The sequence below is a fragment of the Papaver somniferum genome, unplaced genomic scaffold, assembly GCF_003573695.1.
Source record: "Papaver somniferum cultivar HN1 unplaced genomic scaffold, ASM357369v1 unplaced-scaffold_18, whole genome shotgun sequence".
NCBI classification, from domain to species: Eukaryota; Viridiplantae; Streptophyta; class Magnoliopsida; order Ranunculales; family Papaveraceae; genus Papaver; species Papaver somniferum.
The window spans coordinates 3,998,423-4,003,160 of NW_020627707.1; the positions used below are offsets into that span (position 1 = coordinate 3,998,423).

Below are 4,738 nucleotides of genomic sequence, written 5' to 3' on the forward strand. Positions count from 1 at the left end.
TAATTTTGTAAAATTGGCCGAGAGATGGAATTTCAGACCACTCAAGATTTTTTTCTTGAAGCATGAGACACACAAGATAATCATCAGTCAGTCAGGCCCAGAATCCATATGTTATTTATTCTGACCAATAGAAATCATAGCCTATTTGTCACATGGATTGCCATCTTTTCCATCCATTATCACACGAATTACCATCTCAACCGTTCAATACAACCTTGGTACTACAATTTCCTTTGGCGCCCAAAAGTTTGGGTGAAGGAAATATGGCGGCAACTTTCGCGGGCGAATTCAATTTTCGCGCCTCCAGTTTTGCGTCCCGCCCAAACATATGTCAATATACTCGATACCCAAAATTGAAAACTTAAATCTCTAAACACACTTGTTTTTTTGGTATAGTCTTGCCTCTTTTCTCTGATGAAATCTATTTCTTTTTCGTACCGAAACTTTTACTTCACTTATGCGAACGACTTCAACTCTCTCTTCCTGCAGGAGAACCTTGAGAAAGTTGCAGTTGATGATGTGTTGAGAAAAGATGTAGGGTTTCCACTTGATGTGTGAGAAATGAAACACGAAAAAGTTTGATGGAGAAGTTATCAGAGAATTTTCCTTCCCTACTGACAGTTGGTTTGACCTCAAGTTAAGTTTCTGAAAAAATTTCATATGCTTATGTACTGTTTGAAAAAATTACTCTTAGAATTTTCCATCAGATTTGATTAAGCTGATTTTTGATGAACTCGATCCGTGTTTCAGATGGAAGTTGGATTTTTAATGAGATTGTTTGAAAGAGAGTTAGCTTCAAAAAATACAAGGTTAGAAACAAGATTGATTGCTTTTTCTCATAATTTATAATTGGCTCGAATATTGAAATTATAACTGAGATATAGCTGATTTGGGGGTTTTCAATTGATTAGGTGTTTTCAATTGATTTGAAATTCCCAATCAAAGGGAGTAATTTTTCTAATTTATTTTGATTGATGGAAACTGATTTTCAATTGACCCATTATTTTTTTTAATTTGTATATGACATTTGTTATTTGCTGCAGGCATGTCTTTGGGTATAAGGGCATTCATATCTATCTAATGGATTCTGATAATTCCCATCTCAGTTGCATTTACTAGACAATGTTGCTTGATCTTGATCACTTATTGGTGTTTGGCATCAGATATTAAGCTTTTGAAGAATTTTCTATCCTCTTTTCAAGTGGTAATTCGAATGGTGGAATGTAAGATTCTTTTTTTAGGTTCATATTTGACATGATTATGCAACAAATTTTTTCCGAAAATTGGCAGTTTAAGTGACAAATTTTTCTGACTTATGTGAATTGAATTGAGAGGTACATTGTGACGAAAAATAGATTGTCCAACTGTGGTGTTTGTGTATTTGGAGTTATATTCAATCTATCCGGATTGTTGCATCCATTTCATGTATTTGCCTCTGGGAACTGCAAGTGTTGTTTAAGAGTTCCGCGAAATACTTGTTACTGGAATGGAAATACTAGAAGTCGTAGAACTGCTATGTAGTTGTCAATGAATGTTTTCATCGAGCAATCAATCTAAATCATAAATTATCTTTATTGTATATATATGTTTTCCCTCGCTAGTTCAATTTCCTTAGATAACTTGATTTAGATTAATTCTACAAATTGTGAATTCAGGGAAGTGGTGGAATACCTCAAAGCACCCCGGGAAGTTTGCACGCCTTGGAGGAAAGCTGCTCAAGGTATATTTAGATGCTTAAAGTTCTTATAGTGTAAACTTTTATATGATGTTATAACTTACACTTAAGAGATGGTGATGTTGTTGAGATGAGATGATACTTTCTAGCAACCCCTTAACTGGACTAAGTGATTATAGCTTGCAATACGTCAGTCCAGCAACTGTTCTAGAAAAAAAAGAACCAAAGGTCTTTGTGATTACGTAACTCTGTCAAAGTAAGGTTTAACATCAGTTGAAACATCTACTTCCAATTCAAAAAGAGAAAGGATGTTCTCAAATGGTGTAGAAGTTCAAGTGTAGTAAATATTTTTGATTTCATTAACAGGAACCCAAGTGCCAAAATATCCCAAGCAACTACAGTTCTCAACCCCACTTGTGTACCAAAATTTGCCATCTTTTCTTCGATTACGTTTTTGAAACTTACAATACATTCTTAACTGTCATATGAATTTATCTTGCACTTCTTTGTAGACCTCATTCACCAAGTTTTTTTCTTCAAGTCCTTCATGCTGTTGTTTCGACTCTGCTAGCAAAAAGTTAGATTTCTTTTGTAAATTTTGTACCCTCCCCACTCTGCATCTCAAATACTCTCATCTAATATTTTTGTTTTACTACGTCAGCTGAAAGTCTTATACCCCTGCGTGACTCTACTTGCAATGTACTGCCATATGAATTAAATCCATTGTGTACGTTTTTGTTAGGCTTGAACTACGACTTTCTTTGCTATTAACTCATTTTCATTTGTCTGCATTATGTCATGATGATTTCCCTGTTTTTGGTCTTTTTATAATAAAGCGATTGGTTCCCAACTAATATTCCCAATTATGTTTAATTTACTGGAGCATGTTTAATTTATTACTCTAATTCAGACTTTTTTTCAGGGATTTTAATGATTTACATCTAAAACTGCTCATCGAATTGATACTTTTATTCATAGGATGGATTTCCAAGACTTTAGTTTGAATGACAAGAGGTGGATAGACTGCCAAGAGACAATGATGCTTTCACTACATGAGACCAAAAGTTCATAGACTTTGCGAGTCGGGATTTTGAACCAAGGCAGAAAATTGTGTCCTTGTAAGGATTGCAATAACAATAACAGATATCTTGTGTCTGAAGTGCACGGACATATTATGTGGAATGGGTTTATGCCGGCATATGTCTATTGGATATACCATGAAGAAGGGGAGGACCAGGTGAGGGAAACTTCCGATACTTGAAATGTGGTGCAGGACGACCATGACGACGAAACGTTTGATTTGCTGCAAGAAATGAACTATGATGCCTCCAATTTTTACTTGCTGTTAGGACTTCTTCTCGTTGCAAAAGTTGAGTTACGAAACTGCAGTTGAGTTACGAAACTATTCCGACATCCGGTACTTCCCATTTGGGAACACAGTACAGTTCAAACTTTTAATCTTTGTGAACTTTTAAGTCTTTCATGATTCCTATTTTTAATCTTTTGTAAACTTTTAAGAGTGTTTCAAGGCACTCGTTTTCTTGAACCATTTCCATGAACCATAATTTAACCGGAGTGCTGTAAGGATCTAAGTGGCACATTTCACTGTGAAGTCTTTTGTACATACTGTCGGCTGGTTAAGGAATCTCGAAAGGGAAGAGTAGTAGTCGAAATTCCTCAACTGAAAACAACATTTTCTTTTTTTCAAAACGACTGATCAAGAATTTGATAGCAAATCAAAGTGTTAAAATTTCGCAAATTCTTATTAAATTAATGCAAACTCAATGAAATTTGGGAGGATAGTCTTATCCTTTCCTGTATTTTCTTTAATCAAACTTTGTTTGGGTTACAAAATTAATACTCCAGGTAACTTGTTGTCATCCGGATTATAATATTCAAAACAAGAGTAGAAAACATCAAGCTAATTTTTTTCTTCCAAGCAGGCTATTTATAAAAGAACCAAAAACATAATTGACAATGGCCTTGAACATGATGTGCTCATCCGAACCATCTTGATACAGGACTAAAATTTTTTAACTAGTTTGCGAAGGCTTAAGCAACTAATCTTGCTTTAGTTGGTTTTTTTAGTTGCTTAGATGTGTGAGGCTACTAGGGCATTATATGTAGTTGGCATCTCTTTGTTGCCGAAGAGTTTGGAACTAATGAAAACTATAGTTGCGATGGACGTGTTGCCAGACAATATAGGAACTAACAGTTGCCTTTGCCTAGTTCCCAAAGCATTAGGCTACTAGTGTATTTCATGTAGTTGACATATATTTGTTGCTAAAGAATTCAGAAACTAATAAAAATGGTAGTTGTGGTCATATTGTTCCCGAAGTATATAGGAACTACTAGTTGCCTTTGACTAGTTTCCAAATCATTTGGAAATTAATAGTTGCCAGGTTTTAGTGGCCGTTGCTAGGACTTTTTGTAGTGCTTCCTCTTTTCCCATTGCTGTAAAGGAGATATTTTATCCACCGTCATGATCTTCCTTCCTCCATGATCACGTTTCCTATTCTTCCTGTTATTCCTGCGTGAAAATATGCATCAGAAATACTCGTTTTAGTTATTGAATTACATTGTATACGTTTGCCTCCTCCTCTCGTTCTGACTATCCTTATTTCCTCCATAGATGATTGTTGTTCCATCTTTGTTTTCTTGTTAACAAATTAAAGAAAATTAGTTCCTTATAGACCTAAAACCTTGAAGAATGAAAATTGTTTTTCTGAAATTGAAATTTTTTGTGGAATTTTTCAGATCTGAATTTCTAAAAATCTCAAAGATTTCTAATGAAAAGGTGATAAACTATGGAGAATTTAAAACTTGTTTTTGCAGAAATTCACCAACAAGGTATATCATTCCGAGTTGTTTCCTAGCGCCAAAATGTAGTTGTGAGAAATCTCACAACCACACCCTAGATGAAATGTATAGAACAATCTAAGTAATCTCCATAAGAATCACAAGAACATTCATTAAAATCTTTAAATTGAATACAAAGAGATAAAGAATTCTAACTTGCTCTCCAAACAATCTTTCTCTCTCCTAAAATCTTATCTAAGATCT

The 4,738-nt window shown here is 34.6% G+C and overlaps 1 long non-coding RNA gene across 3 annotated transcripts; it reads left to right on the forward strand.

Annotated features, from left to right (window-relative positions):
• Positions 1–257: 257 nt before the first annotated feature.
• On the forward strand, positions 258–3,450 carry LOC113338132. Of its 3 annotated transcripts, XR_003354629.1 has the most exons (6): positions 258–390; positions 490–636; positions 751–809; positions 1,044–1,223; positions 1,656–1,720; positions 2,654–3,450. It is a non-coding gene; the product is annotated as an uncharacterized LOC113338132 (long non-coding RNA). The 3 variants fall into 3 exon arrangements; XR_003354630.1 differs by lacking the exon at positions 258–390 and having other exon boundaries at positions 397–636; positions 2,598–3,450; XR_003354628.1 differs by lacking the exon at positions 258–390 and having other exon boundaries at positions 397–636.
• Positions 3,451–4,738: the final 1,288 nt, after the last annotated feature.